At 42.0% G+C, this 23,346-nt stretch overlaps 1 protein-coding gene across 2 annotated transcripts in view; it reads right to left on the minus strand.

Annotated features, from left to right (window-relative positions):
* RCAN2 (regulator of calcineurin 2) overlaps positions 1-23,346 on the minus strand; it is a 279,972-nt gene that overhangs the window by 236,951 nt on the left and 19,675 nt on the right. The window lies entirely within an intron of this gene.

Consider the following 23,346-nt stretch of genomic DNA (forward strand, 5'->3'; position numbering starts at 1 on the left):
CTGTATTTAAGGAAGTACAACCTACTTCATCACCACCCGAATCTTGTTTATGGTAACTCTTAACAGTTAATAGTTTATCCACAATGAGGACACACACACACACACACACACCTACCTTCTGCCTGGGATGATTACTCTATTTGTGAACCTTGGATTTCAAAAATAAGTACTCTCTTGGTTAATAGATAGATCTATAATAGATCCAATAATAGATCTAATGGTTAGATATAGATATAGATATAGATATAGATATAGATATAGATTTCCTTTCCTCATAGTCCCCATCACAAAGCTTTCTCGTATTCATTTTACCTAGCTGTGTTCAATCATTCTATTACTTCCTCACTCCAATGTTCAGATTTTTATCCCACTGCAAATGGTTGGAGAGTTTTATCATTTTCTGATACTGACACATTGTAGTAGATTTTGTCCGTCTCCCCATATGCCCCAAGGATAGGTAGTGTCTACATTTTTCTTTTGAATCTATTTTCATGCCTATCATGCTCAATGATTAGAAGCCCCAAAGGTGAAATAATTTGTCCGGGGGATGCATGTAAGACTGACTGACACCTACAGTGTGGCTGCTGGGCCATCTTCTGGAAGTGCCATTTTCCCAGTCCCATCACTAAAGGGCCTCAGAGTACAGGACAGATGGGTGGGCAACACAGAACATCACTCTGCCCTCATGAGATTTGTTAGACACAAATTCTGGTCCCCAAACAAGTACGGATGGGTTTCTGCATATGTCTCTCTCAAACTCTAATTAGATCACTCAGGTGATGAGGTTACGTTTTTTTGTTTTTATTTTTCCTAGAAACAAAGGCCAAGTGGGATCCTGATAAGCATCATTCGATGGTAATATAAATAATGCGTTATATATAAAACCTAGGGCCTGGTTGGGACAAGAGCCAAAACTTTAAAATTGTGAGTTAGTAACTCTAAAAGCAGATCATTGTAATTGTGGTAAGTAAAAATCCTCGTCTATATAAAATAAAATAGAACAATTCCTGTATTTTAAAGTTAAAACTCCAATGAATACATTTTCTATATTTAAATTGACAAAGTACTTATTTTATTTTTTATTTTTATTTACTTTTTTAATGTTTATTTACTTTTGAGAGACAGAGACATAACTCAAGCAGGGGCGGGGCAGAGAAAGAAGGAGACACAGAATCCGAAGCAGGCTCCAGGCTCTGAGCTATCAGCACAGAGCCTTATGTGGGGCTCGAACTCACGGACTATGAGATCATGACATGAGCCAAAGTCAGTGCTCAACCGACTGAACCACCCAGGTGCCCTACAAAGTACTTGTTTTAAATAAAAATATTGTAGGGGCGCCTGGGTGGCTCAGTTGGTTGGGCGTCTGACTGTATCTCAGGTTGAATCTCGCGGTCTGTGAGTTCGAGCCCCACATCAGGCTCCATGCCCGTCGCTCAGAGCCTGTTTCCGATTCTGTGCCTGCCGTCTGACTCTCTCCCGTCCGCAGTCTGTGCCAAAAAAATAAATAAAGGTTAAAAAAAATTTAAAAAAAATATTGTATATCTCTTATGCTTTGTTTTATTCTATAATTAATCCAAAATATATGAATATTTGTAATTACAAAAATTTCAACAAAATACTTATATGTATTTTTTCCTTCATATTCATTTATACTATTGCTTCAAATGTTACTATAATATACATAATAACCATCATTTATTATTATTAGAGTACTAATTATTTTAATAGTAAGAATAATTAGTAAGAGCATTAAAACAGTATTACTTTCATCAATGGATTATAGGAAAACCTTTTAATAATGAAGTTATAGGCATCCAGTAGCATGAAGTATAGCTATTATGTGTCAATACTGATCTTATTTTTAATCCTGTCCCTCTTATTTAAAATTTTTAAATTAATCAAAATTAATCCCCAAATGTCCCTAAATATTTTCCGAGAATGTTTCAATTACTCTTTTTCCGAAAGAAATAAAAATCCATTGCTGAACAAATTAATTAAATAGACCAAATATTAAGCCTTACTCAGGGCTCATTTTAATCTACTCAAATAGCCTTAACTTCTGTTCTAAGCTGTAACAATACGATTATCTTCAAGAGACTTTATTTTAAGCTCATTACTTTCAGTAAAGATTTAAAAGGTGAATGCATTTTTGGCAAACAACGTATTCTACTTATATGGAGAAATATTTTAGAAGTCAGAGCTCTGAACAAAGGCACCCTGATTTCTCGTGCCAGTTCCATTACTGACTCAACTCATAATTTGGAGAAGTCAATCGATCATTCGACGACTCAGTTTATCTGTATAAAATGAGAACAAGCACATCTCTCTGTTTCCCTCCCTCTGAAGAGGAGGAAGGGGAGGAGGAAATGAAAGGGGAGTGGAGGAAGTGCTCAAAATCAGTACTAACCACTACATAAAAGGATAAGTAATATAAAACACTCTAGAAACACATCTTTATAATAATCTCAGAGCAGGACTATTCAGCATCACCACTAACCTTTAGTAAACCCAAATAAACACCAAGAAAGGGAAGCTCTGAAGACCCAAAGAACTCCCCAATACAGAAATGTAAAGGCCCTAGAGCCTTTCTCTTTTTAAATTAATCTCAAGACTCTGAACTGCTTGTAAAACAAATTTGAGGCAACAGTTACCTGCAAAGCATAAGATGATTTATATGTGTCATCCTTATTTCTAAACCTGTGGTTGGTCATCCAAATGATGAGCTGCCTCTTGAGCTGAAGGCAGCTCTTCTGGGAGGGTTTGCCAACCACCCCCCACGCCCCTACGCCCCATGTATATGGCATCCTTCCTCTGCACATCCTAAGCACACAGCACACAGCCTTCTCTCCCGATCATCGTGCACCATGCCTACTGCTTTACCAGTCTGTATCTCAAACCAGAGCAGGTGTTTTTTTTGTTTGTTTTTTTGTTTTTTTGTTTTAATTTTTTTTTCAACATATATTTATTTTTTTTTGGGACAGAGAGAGACAGAGCATGAACGGGGGAGGGGCAGAGAGAGAGGGAGACACAGAATCGGAAGCAGGCTCCGAGCCATCAGCCCAGAGCCCGACGCGGGGCTCGAACTCATGGACCGCGAGATCGTGACCTGGCTGAAGTCGGACGCTTAACCGACTGCGCCACCCAGGCGCCCCCAGAGCAGGTGTTTTTGACAGGAGAGACTGGCCCGTCTTCACCAGTGAGTCTTTAGCCTGGGTCATAGAGAAAGCCCTCAAAATGATGTTCGACTGAATTAATGAATTCTGTAAGGAGGAGTCATGTTCAAAAAATAACAGACAAGCAATGAGTTAAAGTGGCCAACTTAAAATACATACACTAATAATATAACATTTGCTTCAAATCCATCCATTAATAAGGAGGACAACCTGCTCACTCCCGTGTTAAGCTTTGACTTATAAAATGCAATTGTATAAATGAGAGATGGCAAGAACCACTCAAATGATTCCTGTAGCTGAAATGGAAAATCTGCAGGGTCTAATTAAAATCACACTTACATTTTTTAATTACACAAGTTCACTCAAGAAAAAACTGAAAAATTCAGAAAGTATTTTAAAAAGAAAATAAAAGCAAACCATAATCCTACTATCCAGAGAAAACTGTACTAACATTTTGGTCTAGTTAGCTGCAGTGTTTTTTTTTTTTTTTCACATGTATAATTTCTAAACAAAATTGGGATCCTGCTGTTTCATATCCCGCTTCTTTCTTGAAACATTGATATAATCAAGAGCAGTTCCCTGTACCATTATATATTTTTTGAAAACACTAATTTTAATAGACACGTAGTATCCCAGTGTACAGATCTGTCATGATTTATTTAACCATTCTTCTGTTGTTTGACATTTCGGAAGCATAAATTTCCATCATCATGTGCATCTGGTAAAGGAAAACCACTATCCACTATTAAAATATAAAGGGTCCCCTGGAAGAACCTCAACACTTCCTTACATGCAGAGAAAGGACATCTTTATGAAACGCTAGGAGGGGCCCCAGGAAGACACTTGGGTTCCATTCCTTCCGTACATCACATCCCTTCTGGACTGTGGTTTTTTACCTCAGCAAAATGGAGAAACAACGTGACTTTGTCTACCCTGTGGTCTCCCATGAACATCAAATGAGATACAGCATATGAATGTCTTTTGAAGCTTCCAAAATAATATGTGAAGTAAAGCGATTCATTACTCTTGTAGGCTCATCGAGAGCAAGGCGATAGCAAAGGAATCTGGCACTAAAGAGGCGGTTGCCGTCTACTACTGCTAAGTATGTGGACACATGAATGTCCAGGAGTGTTAAGCCCATAGTATTTAAAAAAAAAATTTTTATGAATATAATTTATTGTCAAATTAGCTTACCTACCACACACAGTGCTCATCCCACAAGTTCCTCCTCAATGCCCATCATCCATGTTCCCTTCTCCTCCACCCCCCCACCACCCACCCACCATCAGTTTTTTCTCTGTATTTAAGAGTCTCTTATGGTTTGCCTCCCTCCCTCTCTGTTTGTAACTTATTTCCCCCTCCCCTTCCCCCATGGTCTTCTGTCAAGTTTCTCAAGATCCACATATGAGTGAAAACGTATGATATCTGTCCTTCTCTGACTGACTTATTTCATTCAGCATAATACCTTCCAGTTCCATCCATGTTGCTGCAAATGGCAGGATTTGATTCTTTCTCATTGCCAAGTAGTATTCCATTGCATACATAAACCACAATTTCTTTATCCATTCATCAGTTGATGGACATTTAGGCTCTTTCCATAATTTGGCTATTGTGGAAAGTGCTGCTCTAAACATTGGGGTACAAGTGCCCCTATGCATCAACACTCCTGTATGCTTTGGATAAATTCCTAGCAGTGCTATTGCGGGGTCATAGGGTAGCTCTATTTTAATTTTTTGAGGAACCTCCACACCGTTTTCCAGAGCGGCTGCACCAGTTTGCATTCCACCAACAGTGCAAGAGGGTTCCCGTTTCTCCACATCCTCACCAGCATCTGTAGTTCCCTGAGTTGTTCATTTTAGCCACTCTGACCGGTGTGAGGTGGTATCTCAGTGTGGCTCTGATTTGTATTTCCCTGATGAGGAGTGACATGGAGCATGTTTTCACATGTCTGTTAAGTCCATAGTGTTAAACTGAGAGATGAAGAGAGGTGGTGCTCCATTATTTGCTGCAAGTGTGGTTGGAGACTCCAGGAGGAGGGAAAGAGGATTGTAAAGCAAAAGAGACCAGTTAAGATAAAAACAAAACAAAATAAAAACCCAAAAAATCCTGTCCCTCCCAAACACCACTAACAATGCACTAATGGTTACATATAGTCTTACCAAGTTGGTAGCAATGAGAACATAAATGCTTGAATTTGACTTGTTTTAATGAAGGAGGAAGCCCAAAGACAGGACGATTTTCAACTCTTTCATTACTTTGCTATAATGTGGAAATGATTTCATCCAAGATCCTCCGAAGACCCTACAGCACTTATTAATTAAACATTAAAAGACCTGAAATAAAGAGGGTATAGTTCCTCCTATGAACACTGAAACTTAAAGATGCCCTTTCAGTATCAAAGAATTAGCAACTGAATAAATGTTTGTTGCACAAATAAGTGAACAAATTCTCTCTCCCCCAATAAACAAGAATAATGTACACATTGCTAGGCTTCTGTACAAGGAATTAATCTTTCCCAAACTCCCTACTTTTCATTCCTAGCAAACATGTATTGGGCACAATTAAACTCAGGAGAAGGGACCTCAAGGAGTCATCTGATTCTGTTGGATATCATTATTGTCACAGTGTTATCAATACGCAGGAGATTCAGATCACTAAATTCAGAATTCTAAAAAAAAAAAAAATCTACCTTTCTGGGAATGGGATATATCTCATGCAAATGGGGAGCCATGCATTTGTTCATAGGATTTCTGGTCTAGAAAGTCTTATATAAGTCTGGATATAGAAGGAGGGGATAATTCTAAATAATCCATGAGAACAGCAGAGAGGGCAAAAAAAAAAAAAAAGATTGTAAACCACCATGGAGATGCTCATTTTCATACTAGCTTCACTATCAAGTAAATTCATCCCATCAATAGTTTGAGGTATGTCCTGTAAGAAAGGCTAACAGCACTTTGGAAGGGTTAGGGTGGTGATATTCTCATCTTGAGTCCCCTCAACATGGAGAGAACATCACGGCCAATTCTGAGTACCACTCACTACAGAAAAACTAGACGTCTTTCTAAGGAGACGATTCAGTCTCATCAAGGGGCCAAAAATCACGTCATCTAAAAAACAGGGGCATGGGAAGACATAGCCTACGAAAGCACAGGAAAGGAGTCTTGAGTGGAGTCATAGTTGCCTTCAACTTTCAAAAGAGGAAATAGAATTTTTGTGTGCGATACTAAGAAGTCAAACCAGGGAAAAAGAATTCAATTTAATAAAAGGTACCATGGATCTGTCAACAATTCACATTAAAACAGAAATGTCCTGCTTCATGTCTTAGTAGGAAACTTGTATCGGTGACAGCCAGTGAGTAAGCTCCATAGAGCAGGTGACAAATATCAGGCAGGATGTCACAGAGGGAATCCAAGGACCAGTGGACTGGCTGGCTGGCATTTCCATTAAGGTCTCTTCTTACCTTGAGATTTTTATCTTTCCATGATTAGCAGAAAATCTGAGGGGTGCCAACGTGGCTCAGTTGGCTGAGCATCCAACTCTTGATTTCAGCTCAGGTCATTATCTCATTATTCGTGGGATCAAGCCCTGTGTTAGGGTCTGCACTGACAGGGAGGAGCATGCTTGGGATTCTCTCTGCCCCTTTCTCTCTGCCCTTCCTCCACGCTCTTCTCTCTCTCTCTCTTTCTCTCTCAAAATAAATAAGTAAACTTTAAAAAATAAGAGGGGAGCCTGGGTGACTCAGTTGGATAAGTACCCAACTCTTGACTTCAGCTCAGGTCATGATGATTTCATGGTTCATGGGATTGAGCCTCTTGTCGAGCTCCATATGCTACCTGGGATTCTCTCTCCCTCTCTCTCCGTCTCTCCCTATGCATGCACTCTCTTTCTCACTCACTCTTCCTCTCTCAAAATTAATTAATAAACTTTATAAAACTTTATAAAAAGAAAAAGAAAAAGAAAATCTGCAAAAGAGGTAACTGTTTATCTTTGGGTTTAAAGATACTCAAGAAAGGGAAATTTATAACCTTTCCCAAAAGCTTTCTCCAGTGTTGAAACCTTTAATGTGATACTCATATCCACCTAAAATTTTCATTTTCCAGGTTACTCAAACTAGAAAGTGAGATTTTTTAAAATAGTAAATAATGATTCATTAAGGAAGAAAAATAAGCCAACACTTAAATAAAGCAACTTAAGTTTGGGTTTATTTCTCCTTAGACAAAGGAATGTTAAAGATTTAACTTGTCTGCTTTTTAAATGAAGAACAGGAATCTAAAACTTTTTGCAATAAGAGCAATAAACAGGAAAAAAAAAAAAAGCCTGATCCCATCTTATGGCCAGCTGAGGAGGATAAATAAGTAAACAGGATAAATGGAAATGATTAAGGAATAATTCACTTTGACTTAAAGTTCAATTTTGATTGATAAACAATCAAATGGATTATGGGAGGTTTGTTAGTTTGGAGGAACTTAAAAATGACAATGCCAACTTGACTGCTAATGAGAATAAGTAAGAATGCAATGTTGAATTAATAAGTAATACAGAAGAAATGTCTATAGTTATTATTTTAAGTTGAACATAAGGTTAAATGAATCCAGTTCAAATTTTTAAAGACTAGAAAACTTTAATTTTTACAGCATTTAAAATCCCTTTGGCTCTACAATTGATTCTTTAATGATAGCTGAGACAAAATAAGCTTATTAGAAGAAAACTTTTATGTGAATAACAAGAATTATTTTAAATTAAATAATACCCTCAGCTATCACTTTTGGTCTGGCCTAAGGGATAAGGTCCTTTTGATGTCCTTTTGGTATTTTAATATCTAGATCCTCTTAGGGATAAACCAGGCCTTTTGCTCACTTTTGTCCATCTTAAAGAGAGCTTGAAGTATATTAGTAACAACAAACCATTTCAGCCATCCTGACATACAAAGGAGAAACATGATATTCTTAGGCTGTGCTCCACTGAAACCCATTAGAGCTCTTTCTGAAATATAACGGAACCTATTTAATTCAGCTGCAGAATTTTCACACCTGCTGAGTTGTGTGAACCTCATGCTATTCTTGACACCAATTGGGGTCAGTCTTGAAAGAATCAGGAACATGCAGTTTTTCCACTCATGGTTTTCAAAGGAAGTTAGCCACATTCCTTGGTCATGGCTCCCTTCAGGATTCCTTCTGGAGCCACTGTTTCACCTTAAGCTCCCACAAGAACGTAATTCAATTAATTCGGTTCCCTAAGGAAGCACCTTCTTATGAATTTTGATGAACTGGCGGGGGGCAGAGGGTGGCGGTGGAGTTGTTTCCATCATCTCCTTTTGTACTGGATTCCATAGGAGTGATGGGCCTAACTAACTTGACCAGAATAATGTGCGTGCTTCTGCAGGCTTTTAACACCCATGATCTCCCAGGAATATTTGTGAATCCTGAATATTCTTCCAGTGGAGAAAATAAAGAGGGAAGGAAGAACCTCAAATTTGCTCAGGGTCAGATAGGGCATTTGTATTCCACTCCCACAACCCTAACCAACATCATCAAGAAAATGCGTTTCAAATGGCTTGTTTGCAAGAGAAGAGTCAAGTAGAGAAAACACCATCTTTTATAAAAGGTTAGATGGTTGAGGAGGTTGTTCTTAAAGACAGGAAAATTGGGGCACCTAGGTGGCTCCGTCGGTTAAGCAGCCAACTCTTGGTTTCGACTCAGGTCATGATTTCACAGAATTATGAGATTGAGCCCTGTGTCGGGCTCTGTGCTGACAATGCAGAGCTTGCTTGGGATGGTTTGTCTCCCTCTCTCTCAGCCCCTCCCCCACTTCTGCTCGTGCTCTCTCTCTCTCTCAAAATATGTAAACATTTTTTAAAAAGACAGGAAAATCTATTTCTATAAAGAATGACCTACAATAAACCATACATTTATTAAACAAAACGAGCAATATTAGAACACATCCCTCAAAAGACAAGCGCTTTGGTCATTGTATTAGTCAAGGAAGGTCCCAGTAGGAAACAGATGGCATGCTCAAATTGGATAATTTGAAAAGAGTTTAATAAAGCAGCTGTTTACAGATGTGTGGGCAGGGTATATGGAAACCACAGCACACAGTACAAAATCTGGGTTCACACTATCCGTAGACCTGAAGTGGTAAGAAGAGGGGAGGGGTTTTCAGAATGGGGACACCTAAGGAATTCAAAGAGTAGACCTTTGGTTGAGAGGTAGAGCCAATCCACAGTGGCACCACAAAGAGTGAACCAGAAGGATAAGTGTCTCCATCTTGCTCTCTGCCGTGAGCCACTGGCACCTTCCACTGGCCAAACCCAGGTGCAGACCGGAGGGTAAGGGAGCTGTGATACTGAGTATACGGCTCAGCCACTGGGGGCACAGCACACAGTGGAAAAGGGTGGGAAGAGAGGTTTGTGGGATCAAGTGAAGAAATCAAATATAGTCTTTATAATTCGGTGGTAGTCTAAATGTTTCATAGGTTAACTTCAAAAGAACTTGGTTTAAGAATTTTGTTTTAAGTTTAAAAAGTTTTTACATTTATTTATTTACTAGAGAAGGAGAGAGAGAAAGACAGAGAGAGAACAGGAGAGAGAGAGAATCCTAAGCAGGCTCTGTACTGTCAGCATGGAGCCCAATGTAGGGCTCGAACTCACAAACCATGAGATCATGACCTGAGCCCAAGTCGGATGTTTAACTGACTGAGCCACCCAGAGGCCCCTGATCTGGAAAGTCTTAAACTGGATACAAAAGGAAGGGGCAATCACAAAGAAGCCCCCGAGAATGGCAGAAGGCAATGTCTGCACCACTGTGGACTATGTATTTTGGAGCCTGGTGTGGAGGCAGAAGCCCTTCTTTTCATTTTGCTGTCAGAGGAAACTCAAAGAAAGCCCCAAGCCTCTGGATGAGCCTAGCAATTATATGCAAAAGAACTTTTCACAGGAGGATAACACTTCAAAAGTGAGCAGCAAAGCAGGTGAAGGTTGCTATGGTAGCTAAAGTCAGATTTATCCTGTCATCTTTCACCTTCTGCTTTCTGAGCACGGAGGAGAAACAGAGTGAAAAGGATCTAGAGCAGAGAGTGAGAGATGGGGCACCTCCCCTCTGAGAAAATCCAGCCAAGAAGGGTTGGAGTTATTCAAGTAAGAAAGAAAAGCCAGACAGGAAGGCTGCTGGGGTGGGGGGGGGGGGGGAGGTGGGAGAGGGTAGGGAGCTTTCCTGTTGCTAATAACTTTCTTGTCCCACCCTCCTTCCCATAAAAACCTTCCATTTTGTGCAACTCTTTGGAGCTCCCCTCTACTAGCCAGATGGGGTGCTGCTCAATTCACGGATCGCTTAATAAAGCCCATGAGATCTTCAAGTTTACTTAGTTGAATTTTTCTTCTTTAACAGTAGGGAACAGGAGGGTATACGTTAGAATGCTGTTTGGGAGATTTAATAGCTAACACAAATAACACATTTCGACCAATGACTAGGACACATTGTGCGTGTTCACGATTACACAATTTTTAGTACTGGCCATCTTAGTCCTCAACAGAGCAATTCCAGAACTATCTTTCACATGACACTTCTTCTCTTTCCTGGAGTCATCAGTCTTTTTGTTTTTATATATTTTATTTTTTTAACGTTTATTCATTTTTTGAGAGACAGAGAGAGACAGAGGAGAGTGAGGGAGGGGCAGGGAGAGAGGGAGACACAGAATCCAAAGCAAGCTGCAGGCTCTGAACTGACAGCACAGAGCCTGATGTGGGGCTCGAACTCACAAACTGTGAGATCATGACCTGAGCCCAAGTCAGCCGCTTAACCCACTGAGCCACCCAGGCGCCCCTGGAGTCATCAGTCTTTTTATGCAGAAAAGCACAGGTTGTAGAGGAAAGCAAAGTGTGGCCTTTGGGGTTGGTCTGTTACTTTCTAACTGTGTGACTTAGGGCATGTTACTGAACATCTCTGAGCAACGTATGCAGTACGGGGACCACGGGGACCAACCTCATAGGAATATTGTATGGATTAAATTCAACCTTCCCCCACACCAAAATACCCACATTTTTGGTGGGTATTCTATTTTTCAGGTCTTTAAGAGGAGTTGGGCTTCTATGCTGAGAAATGTAAGAACTCAGAAGTCAGACCCAGATTCAAATCCCGGCTCTCTACCCACTGCTGACTGTCCATGGAGAGAAGACAGACTGGAGGTGGTAGCTGGGCCCCGGGGTCTTGGTCTGAATCCTCCTTCCACAGCCATTTGACTTGGTGATTTTAGATGAATTAGTTTCCTTCGCTAAGCCTCAGTTTCCAGAGCTATAAATCAGGACTATTGAGAGGTGGTTTTTTTTTTCATTTTCTTTTCTTTTTTTTTTTTTTTCATTATGAAAAGTGTACTCTATAATCTCCATCCCCTATCTCCCTCATCCTCCCACCCACCTCCTCCTCGGGTAATCATCAGTTTGTGTGCTAGAGTTAAGAATCTGTTTCTTGGTTTGTCTCTCTTTTGTGGGGGATGGGGGGAGGACTATTGAGATGTTCAAGTGAGATCATCCTGGTTTAGGATTTAGGCCAAAGGCAGCAGCTATAAGCCCTCAGGAAATGCTAAATGCTAGCATTTGCTACGACCACTGGTTTGCACTTGTGTTTCCTTCTCCTCCTCCTCCTCCTCCTCCTCCTTCTTCTTCTTCTTCTCTTTCTCCTTCTCCTTCTTCTTCTTCTTCTTCCTCTTCTTCTTTTAGAGAAAGAGCGAGTAGGGGAGGGGCATAGAGAGAGAGGGGGAAAGAGAGAATCTCAAGCAGGCTCCATGCTGTCAGCACAGAACCCGATTTGGGGCTCAATTTCACAAATCACGACATCATGACCTGAGCAGAAATCAGGAGTCAGATGCTTAACACGACTGAGCAACCTGGGGGGGGGGGGGGGGGGGGTACCTGCACGTGTTAATCGTATGGTTGGCTGCACTTTTAACTACTTACCTCCTCTCAGGTGACTGCTTACTTTCCAAGAAAGGCATATTTAGGGTTAGGCCCAGGGTTTGAGATAACTTGAAGAGCAAGGATAAGGATTTTCCTGGAGGCTCTCGGCCTATGTATGTAGCTTGCTAATACATGTTCCCTGCTTCAGACTTAACAGTGTTACTTGCCATTCTCTTCCCTTTTCAACACCATTCTCCAACTTAGATAAAAATGCCCTCCATGCTCAACCAGGCTCCAGGGTACTTCACAGCGAAGTTCTCACCCCACGACAGACCCCCTAGCAATAGCCAAGCATCCTCCACCCCGGGAGGCCTGTCCAGCGCCTCCTTTCAGCTTGCCTGTCTGCACATGCGTTGTTATTTACAACATTTGGCAAAGGGAACCCATTTATTGATGTTTCTACATCTCCTCCCATATGTTGAGCATTCTTGCTCTTCCTGTAATGGCTGGCACTCAGCATGGCTCCTGACCTGCCGTGCTGGCAAGACAAATGGAATATAACACCCCAGCCTCCACCCAGAGCTCTTGATATTCTGTCTTGTTCATGCTGTCTCTCTCTCTCTCCCTCTCTCTCTCTCTCTCTCTCTCTCTCTCTCTCTCTCTCGTAATGGATGTCCCAGAGCTTTGTTCCCCCTTTGATTACCACTTTCTCGATGGAGTGACTTCCTGAGTCTCAGATTTTCAGTCTCCTGCTGTGTTAAATCCAGGTTGTGTGTTCCCACCCTCTCGTCCATATCATTCATTGCTGGCACATTCACCAAATCACTCTTGATCTGAAGGTAAATCACAGCCCTGACAGCTTCAGGTCACATGTAGAATCCTTCCCTTTTTTATATTTCTTTTGGTTGAAGATGTTTGTTCTTTCTCCATCTCCCTCTTTCAAGCTTACAAGTGCACTATCTAGTAGGTTCCTACAAGGAGCAAAGGCTGATTGGACTTCTGCATTGCACACTAAGAGCATATCTTCTCTTTTCTAGACTGAGCTGCTTGCCCTCAGCCTGTTCAACCAAGGGCTTCAACTAAGAAGCCAACACAGGCTGGGCAGGGTCCTCCACATCGTCAGATAGTCAAATCCAGGATGATCCCAAATTAGTCCCCCACTTCTGGTGCCATGTGTTGTTTAATAAGACAGAGCTGACCCAGATTCTAACTTAGAAAAAAACCCAAACAAACCAAACCTTTATTAAAGTCCCTTCTGGCCTGCTGCAGTTGGGACCAGTTATTCTCAGGGGCCAGTCTGCCTCATCTCTCACTCTGCCAGCAACTGATCAGGGGCCAGGCCCATGGAGGATAGAGGACAGAACCTGTGTTGGCAGTAAGGTTTCCAGGGAAGACCTGCAGAAGGTTTAGGGAGACAGACTGAGTCCGTGGAAGACACGAGTAGGAGCGGCCAAGAGGATTTAATCACTTACATACCTTTTAAGAGCTGGTGGCCACCTTCGCTCTATATTACCAGGCCTCTACACGGCCTTAGGCCAAAGGCCATGCTTGAAATGAAGCTGCAGCTAACTGGAATTTAAATAAAGCTTGAAAGCACGAAAAAGAAATGAAGTGGGAGGAGGATGTAAGCCATCCCTCTTCTTGTCCAAAAGAGCAGATGGAAACACTTGTACCTTTAACGAGCAGAAATCATCATGGCAGATGCCATGATGATCAAAAGGCAGCTTCACCACTGTACCTGAGGACTCCTGACAAGTACACACAGAACAGCCCGAGGAGCCCACCGAATGTTCCAACAGGGCACTGGAACCTCTTTACATCAAGGGAGAACACTAGGGCCCCTTCAACTTCCTGCTCTCCTAGCCAATCCCAGCATCATCCCACACATCCAACTGGAGAGAAGTCAACAAAACTGAAGCTTTGTATTCAGATGCCAAAGAGCAATGTTCACCACTGGATTCCTGAAGCCGAACTCAGCACAGGGGGAGTAGGAAAGATGAGAGACATTATTTTAGGCCTGCATGGCTTTGTGAGAAACCGTTGTTGTTTGTTTCTTTTTATCGTTACCTGACGGTTCTGGCTTTTGGGTGATAGCGTTTGTCACACGGCAGATGCTCAAAACCATTGGTTCCGCCAACCCAGACAATACTCCATTTTCCTTCTCTCCACAGTTCCCTTACTTTCTCAACTCCTCCATTTTTTACATTTCTTAAAACCGGTTCTGCCCTTCTTCCCAACAGAACTTGGAGAGTCATTTCACTGTTAATGTACAATTACCTCAAATACTAAACACAAAACTCTAAAAATATACTCAGTATATGGGTATTTGAAAAGGACATGGAAGGTTCATAATATGCGGGGTGGGGTGGGAAGGGTATTGACAACATGAACATGGTTTGCCCTTGGCATAGACGCAGGAGAGGGAAGTCCGTCTGCAACATGCACAGCTCAGTCTTTGTTCCCTGCCCTCCCGGGTGTTGTCGCCCTCCATGCCATCAGGCACGGAAAAACCTTCAGAGCATTCTGCCAATCTATTAAAATCTGTGTAGTGTGATTAATAGAGGTCGCTTGTTATTTCATATATTTTATTATTATTTTAAGATGTTGATTTATTTTTATTTTAGAGAGACAGAGAGAGAGAGAGAGAGAGCTCACACGTGAGCAGGGGAGGGGCAGAGAGAGAGGGTGAGACAGAATCCCAAGCAGGCTCCGTGCTGTCAGCATTGAGCCCCACTCAGGGCTCAATCTCACGAACCGTAAGATCATGACCTGAACTAAAATCAAGAGTTGGACGCTTAACTGACTGAGCCACCTAGGTTCCCCCTCATATATTTTCTATAGTGATATCTGGAATATGTCTCTGAGAAAGAAGGAAGTGGGTGAGCCGTGTTGATATCTGGAAGAAGGACCTGTCCGGCAAAGGCCCATAGCGGGAGGATCTTGGTGTGTCTGGGGAACAGGTGGCAGGCTTCTGTGGCTGCAGTATGGTGCAGAAGGGAGGATGGTAGGAAATGAGTCCAGAGGGAAAGAAGGAGGCCAGGATATGTAACAGGACCCCTCAGCCCTTGGAGAGGACTTGGCTTTCTACTCTGAGATGGGAAGCCACGGCACGATTTTGAATAAAGGAGTTCGTGAATTGACTTACATTTTAAAAGAATCTATCTGGCTGCTCTTTGGGGAACAGACCAAGAAAGCAAGGATGGAATATACCAGCATCTTACGGGAATAACAATGGTAGCATCTCCTGGGCGTGTTGTAAGGATCTGATGAGACGACACAGGTAAAGCGCTTAAAATAGTGCTGAGAACCTTCTTCAACAATCAACAACATGCATACACACTTCTCATCACATACCGGTCCCTGCCTCTACTAGAGTACCAATCCCAAGTCCCATGGCCCCAGACTAGTAGAATCCCTCTCACATTGCATAGTAAGGAGAGGGGGCAGGAGAAAGGAAATCTTGCTGTCCCCATGAAAGCTACAGAGGAAAAAGCTCTCTTGCTTGTATTTCAACATGGAGTTCTGAACATTTTCCTGCAGCGACATAAACAGTTTCTAAGATCCCTCAAACCAAAAAGCTGGTATTTTATATCAAGTACATCAGGCATATAACAGCCTTTTGCCAGCCTGGAGGATCTGGTCGTAATTTCTGATGTTTCTCTGAGAAAATACATTTCAAATTCCAAACAACCCAACAGAAACCTACATTTAAAAGGTGGCAGATGTCTCCTAACACAAAAGCACACAAATAAATTCTAAAGGTGGCTATATGGGGACTTCCTTTTAACAGCAACATTCTGTAACATGCAGCTATATTTTAGATACCCAACCACAACTAAGTACAGGGATAGTCCTTTTGTAGCTCTTGTTTTATTTTAATCCTTGTCATATCTCTCTATGACCCATCCTCTCCCTCCCTAGTACTCAGCCAGGCAACAAATAGGCCACTGAAAATTTTTAACTCCAAGATAAATTCCCCAGCATGTTGTACTTTTCCATAATAGCCATTATCTTGCTGCTCTGTAACTGTTTCATTGCCTTCTTTCCAATGAAGTCTGAAAATGCTGGGCTATATCTCACAGCATCCCTTTGAGTTTAGCATAGGGTCTAATACTTAGTTGGGAAACCCTAGAATTTCTCAAATGAATGGGGAAATCAAAACTTAACCTTGGTGCCCAGTCCAAGGCACATTAGTCTCCTTGAAAGGAGGGATCCAGAGGATTCTTCCAAATGAGTTAAGCCAATCAATCTGAGAAGAAAGGTACAGGAACATCAAGACTCCTCTCAAGTAGTAAGATATGAGGATTTACACCCAGAGTAGAATGACTTCAGGTGGCTTTTGAGAGCCCAGAGATAAGGAAAGTTTTCACAGGACTGGCATCAGGGCCACACCACCTAAGAGTGTAAGCTTCAACTTCAAATCTGTAGTTTTCAGATGATCATGTTTCTTTGCTTAAATGACAATGTGATTTCCCCTAGGCTCCACAGCTCTGAACAATTAGGAGTCATGTTTGAGGACAATTTGATTTGTGACATGCATTCATGCTTTTCTGTTGCTATAAACCATATTTCAATGTACATATACATTTATGGGTTCTCTCATTAATTTGGAAACTCCTAGAGCATATCCATGCTTTCTTCTGCTGTATGCAATGTGTTATGGTACAGTTTGATTCTCCATGATGATGAATTATGACCCGACTCTAAAACTTCTCAATAGCAAGGCTTGTGTTACACACACACACACACACACACACACACACACAGCCTTATATCTCAATAGCCAGCATACAACAGGCACTCAATCAATGTCTAGTGAACTGAACTAACTGGCTGCCTGGGCTATTTTTTTCTTCTCTTTATTTTTTTAATGATAAACCATCATTTATAAGTCACCAATAAAATCTCAGAATGCTAATGGTCTGGACTCATCCACACCACCACCAGACAATGAGTATTAATCACAAGAGAATACACTGCACATCAATAGCAGGGCTAGTAAAACGGAGGTTCAGCCAGTGTATGGCCTCAGTAGTTGCTATCTAAAACTAACTTGGAATATTTTTTAACCTAATAATTGTCAGATCAATCACTGAAATACTTTTATAGGAGATAATGAAAGACTGCCAGTTCAACATTCAGGTCTGAAAAATTTATTTAAGATATCCATGGGGAGGAAACCATTTTCTTTTGTAATTCCATCTTTACGGGCACTCTTTCCGTACCTCCTCATGAAAAGAATGAGAAGGAATTTATAAAACAGAGATACAATTTCAACATTTGACTATTACATACGACCTTGCACATGCTTCCTTTAAGATTATGTATTGAGACTCTATTGTGTCCAAACTACCGTGATGCCTCTTAGATGATTCAGAGTGGGTCTCTCTGTTCCACTCCCGAGCAGGTGGTAAAGGAAAGGCACCATGATTCCACAGGGACACCCAGACCTAGGATGGAGGGAGTGATGAGGATGAGGTGAGTATAAGAAGAGAGGAATAGGCAGTGCCCCGGGGATTCCAAGGAGGAAGGGACCCAACTGGAGTCAGGGAATCAGAAAATCCTACAGAAGCAGGCATATTGGGGAATAGATGGTGAAGAGGCAGCAGACATTTAGAGAAAGGGCAGGGGAAGGAGAGTGGGAAGAGATGGAGAACACTCCAGGCTGAGGGAAAATCCTGAGCAAATGGATGGAAGAGGGAGAGCTCTGGGAATATTCAGAAAACTACAGGAGTCTAGACTGAAGCATGGGAGAGAAGGGGTGAGGCCATCTTGTCATGTACATTTCAGACATAAAATGTGCTTCTAGCTGATTGGTAAAAGCCAGTGGTAGGGAGTGTGGTTGAAGCAGCAGAGTGTTATCATCAGAAATTCATTTTAACAAAATTCCCAAGCAACTCAGCTAAGGGTGAGAGGGTTATATGGTTGGAAGTCCTCCTAAGAAGCTATCAGTAGGGTTGTGCAAGCAGTGCTAGGGACTAAATTGTGCCCCCTCCTCTCCAATTCATACAGTAAGCCCTAAACCCCAGGAGATGGGACCTTTAGGAGATACAGCTTAAATGAAGTCATAAAGGCGGGGCCCTAACCTGATAGGATTCCTGGTTTTGTAAGAAGAAGAGCGTGCGCGTACACGCGCACATGCACACACACACACACACTCACACACACCCCTGCCCCCACACAGTGCACACACAAAGAAGAGATTATGCAAGAACACAACAAGAAGGCAGCTGTCTGCAAGTCAGGAAGAGAGTCCTCACCAGGCACCAATGGGCCGACACCTTGGTCTTGGACTTCTCAGCCTCCAAGATGCTCAGAAATAAATTCCTTTTGTTTAAGCTACTCAGACCATGGTATTTTGTTATGGCAGTCCAAGTAGGCTAATATAAAATTTGGTACTGAGAATGGGGTGCTGCTATAACGAATACATAAAAATATGACAGTGGCTGTGGAACCGGGTGATGGTAAAGGCTGGAAGAGTTTCAAGGTGCGTGCTAGAAAAAGTGTGACTGCCATGAATGGCCTCTTGGTGGAAATATGGGTGTTGAAGGTAATTCTGGTGACATCTAGAAAGAAAAGAAGGGAGCTAGAAAGAAAGCTTCCATCTTTACAGAGAATATATAAATAATCATGAATGGAATGAACAGGCTTTATCCTTCTAGAAAAGGGAAGACAGACCCCAAAGATGATTCAGAAATCACAGGGTTGCCACTCCCACCTTTGGCCCAAGGGCAAGGCTGCTTCCTCCTTGGCTTCAGAGGGCTGGGCCCCTGCACAGAGCCAGCTGGGGACAGCCCTCCTAGAGAGCTTTGGGGTGGCACTCCATGGAGCCAAAGGCACAGGGCCACTCCACAGAGCCATGGGGGTGGCTTTACCACCCCAATGGACCTGCAGGGCAGAACATCAGACTGAAGAACATGATTGCCTTGCTAGGTTTTAGACTTGTTTGGGACCCATCATCTCTTTTTTTCTTCTGATTTCTCCCTTTTGCAATGGGAATGTTTAACCTATCCCTGTCCTACCATTGTATCTTAGAAACACAGAACTTGTCTGGCTTCACAGGTTCACAGCTGGGGAGTAATTCTGCCTCAGGATGATCTGACTTCCAGGTTCACCCATATCTGATCCAGACGTGAGTTTGCATTTTAGACTTTAGAGTTGATGCTGCAACAAGTTTAGGCTTTGGGGTTATGGAGGTGGAGTGAGTGTACTTTGCATGTGAGAAGAATATCACTACTGGGGCAAGGGATGGAATGCTATGGACTGAATCATGCCCCCCATTCATATATTGATGCCTGGTCCCCAATATGGGACCATATTGATAGAAGGGCCCTCTAGAAGAAAATTAAAGGTAAGTGAGGTCATAAGGATGAGCCCCTAATCTGATAGGACTGGTGACCTTTTAAGAACAGGAAGAGGAAGATTTTTCTCTCTTTTGCTCTCTCTTGCTCTCCACACAGCACAAAGAAGAGGTCATGGAAGGACACAGCGAGAAGGCAGCTGTCTGCAAGCCAGGAAGAGAGCTCTCACCAAGAACAGAACAAGGCATCACCTTAATCTTGGACTTCTCAGCCTTCCAAACTGAGAAATAAACTTCTATTATTTGAGCCACTCAGTCTATGGTATTTTGTTTTGGCAGCCTGAGCTGACTAATAAAGTAAGTGATGGTAGATTTGAAAAGCAAGAAATGGGTGGAGATTGAAAAGGTGGGGAATCAGGACAATTAAAAAAAAAAAAAGAAAGAAACCTCACAGAGGCAAAGGGAATGTGTTTCAGGAAAGGAAGGATGGTCAATGGCATTCATGCTACATACAAACTGGAGAAGTTAAAGACTAAGATACAACCTTGATTTCCAGATTAAGGGTGCCATGACCTTTAAAAGGAAAGCTACAAAAAAGAAGAACAAAAGGTAAATAAAGGAGTAGCTGGGAAAGAAAAACAAGCAGTAGAAGGTATAGGATTTTCTTTCAAGAAATGATATGGCAAATATGCTGAAGCCCCACTGTATCCTTAGGATAAAGTCAAGGCTTATTTTTCTCTAGGTGAACAGATCTGTCTTACTGTTTTCCTTTTATTTATTTATATATTTGAGAGAGAGAGAGAGAGAGAGAGAGAGAGAGAGAGAGAGAGAGAAACAGCATGAGCAGGGGAGGAGCAGAGAGAGAGGGCGAGAGACAATCCCAACTGGCTCTGAGCCATCAGCACGGAGCCCCACATGGGACTCAAATCCACTAACCATGAGATCATGACCTGAGTCAAAATCAAGAGTCAGACGTTTAACCTCCTGAGCCACCCAGGTGCACGTCTTACTCTTTGAATACTATACTGTGTGTGTTTTGTTTTGTTTTGTTTTGTTTTGTTTTGTTTTGTTTTGTAAAGCAGGGCATTCCTTTAGGCCCTGTTGGGGATTTCCAAGGATTTATTTAGGTGTGTTGTTCAACTGCTGACAAATACCAGATTAAAATGACTGTCCTATTTCTCTGCGTAAGAATCGCCCAGAAGCTCTGGAAATGTTTCTTCTTGGTCCAGGTAAATATCTGAAAATCCTTTATTTCATTGAAGTTGATGTTAAAGCAATTTTAAAAAAAAATCCCCAGAAAACCCTATAAGCATCTTTGTTGTTCAGGGTTAAGTAACATCAAAACCTGCCTAAGAATACAGTGCTCCTCTTGACTTTAGCATATCCCCTTTGGCCTGGCATCATTAATCCCCGACCAGTTTAGATCTCACAGTTGTTTTACCTCTCCTTCACTCCACATTCCCCCAGGGAGACACCCCATCTGACCATGGAACGAACAGTTTGGGCCCACATTTCACCCCCAGCAGCTAGCACAAGTCTTAGAGGGAGGTCCATAACCACTTGTTAGTAACCGGTCACCTAGAAATCAGGCTGGAGGTGAGGTCATTCTGCACATGACTGAGGACCCATTTTAAGGACTCTCTGACTATTAGTTAAAGAGAAACCCTGTAACAGCCACATGTTACCTTCTACTATTTCTACACAAGTCAAGAGCCAGCATAGACAGGATGTCATAGAAGCATCCCTTGGCCATTTTTCAAAAAAGTACTCATTTGAGCACGCTTCTGGTAACTTAAAAGTCATGTTCCCCCCCGGCTAATTTCTTGACAGTAAAGATTAGTGGCCTATTTTTAACTTAAGGCAAGCAGTGTATTTATTGTTAAGTCCATTGAGGTTGGGTAGTGGTGTCTTTTTTTTTTTTTTTAAAGGAGATGAGAGCACATCTCTGGGAAACTGGCTATTCCCACGTTACTTCTCCAGGGTCAATCTACCAGAAGGGAAGTTAAGGATGATTTTCAAGGCTACGCTTGTCTTCAAACAGGCAAAACAAGTAGAATTAAGCCAGTCTTTACTTATTTCAACTTGATATGTATTTTGCTCTAATCACTTCTCTCCCTCCACTCTGGTTAGTTTCTGAATTACAGGAACACAAAGTTGTCGAAATGCCGTACTCTCCAGCGTCTCATGATGACTGCTACATTTGCTCTCGTGCAGAGCAGGATGGCTATTTGATTCTGTGAGCTAACACCGGGGCTCAAGAGTTATGCTGAGTCATTCAACAGACAAACATTGAGGGTCCACCAGATTCCCGATGAACAAAACAGAGCGAAGTGAACAACTGAGATCTGTGGTGTCCTAGCTTTCAGAGTCAAATGGGGATGTCACGAGTCACCAGAAAGGGTCTTCTCTCTCTCTTATCTTTTCAGTGTTAATCTAACAGGTATTCTCATGAACTTCTTTTTAAAATTGGAAACCAGAGAAAAAATATGCAGACGGACGAAGTGACACCATTAAGGAGTGAGGACTGGATAGCGAGCACTAGTGGGTGAGGCTGAAAATACTAACGCTTTTCATCCGCCCTCACCAAACCCATCCGACCCTCCAACGCAACCTTATGCGGTCACACGGCAGTTATCACAATTCCCGTTTTACAGAGCAGAAAACTCAGGCTCAGAGCGGTGAGATGACTTGCCCAATGTCTCACAGCTGGAAGAGCAGAGTCAGGACTGGAATGGAGGTCTACCATTCTTTCTATCCCACCAGGCCAAAATAATGAGAAAAATGTACCCATATTTTGTGCTTTGGCACATACGTGGCATGCAAGTAAAATACATGATCCATAAAGCGTATATGAAAGATTATTTTGGGGATTAGGTAGAAAACAATCCAGTGAATATCAGTGATAACATGATTATAATGCTAGCCGCGGTCATCTAATCAATCCCCAAATTTCAATAATATTTCACAAGCGCTTCTTGTAACGCAAGGCGCTCAGGCACGGTAGACACAACGGTGAAGCACAAAACATGGCGGCAGGACTCAGGTTGTAAGGCTCCTAGAGGGGGAAGGTCCTTTGGTTTCAGATCCTTGCTTTACCCTGGTCATGCAGTCAATATGTATGTATTGACTGAGTGATCAGTGCAGGGCTCTGTGCCACTAAAGCCATGAAGGTCCTAAACAGGAAGAAAGCCAAAGAAGGCCTTGGCTACTGTAAGCGCTCAGAAGCACCTCTACTTCTGAGGAATCCTCCCTCCTCCCCTCCCCAACTCTAGAACTTAATGTTGCAAGTACTCTACGGGGTCCCAGCAGCTTATTTACTAGCGTAAAAAGTCACAAATGGGAAAGCAGGGGCAAAAAAGTCCGAGCAGCAGTCCTTTTTAGGGTAAAATTATTGGTGAGCTCTTTAAAGCTAAATTCATAAAAATCATAAAATTGAGCCCATAATATTTTTATGTAACACATGTCAAAGATAGCATCAAATGGTGTTAAAACCACAGATGTTGGAGCACTTACTGCCTGGCTTTGAGTCCCAACTGAGCCATTTATCAGCGGTGTGACTTTTGGGAAGTTATTTAAATTCCTTGTGCCCCCACTCTCTTCATTTGGATAGAGATACAGTAATGATCAAATGTCGTGTTATAGGTAAAAGTCTTAACACCTTGCGCATAATAAAAGCTAGATTAAGTGTTACCTAGTAATAGAAGTATTATCTACCGAAAAGAGATTTGCCAACATAAAAATAAGGTATAAAATAAGGTAAAGTTAATGATTCCTACAAAACGAGGGCTATTCTTTTCTCCCCAAGGTCAGTTGAAGCCTTGGCCGGGATTTAGTATCCATCCATCTTGCCATCCTTGCAATGAAAGCACCCTTGCAGAAGGCAGTACAGTTAAAAATAACACTGGGGAAAGGAATGGCCACGGCTCCTGCCATTTAATGGCTAGCACTAAACATACGGAAATGTTTCATGAACTTTTCGTTCAAGC

This window comes from Prionailurus viverrinus, chromosome B2 (assembly GCF_022837055.1).
Source record: "Prionailurus viverrinus isolate Anna chromosome B2, UM_Priviv_1.0, whole genome shotgun sequence".
NCBI classification, from domain to species: Eukaryota; Metazoa; Chordata; class Mammalia; order Carnivora; family Felidae; genus Prionailurus; species Prionailurus viverrinus.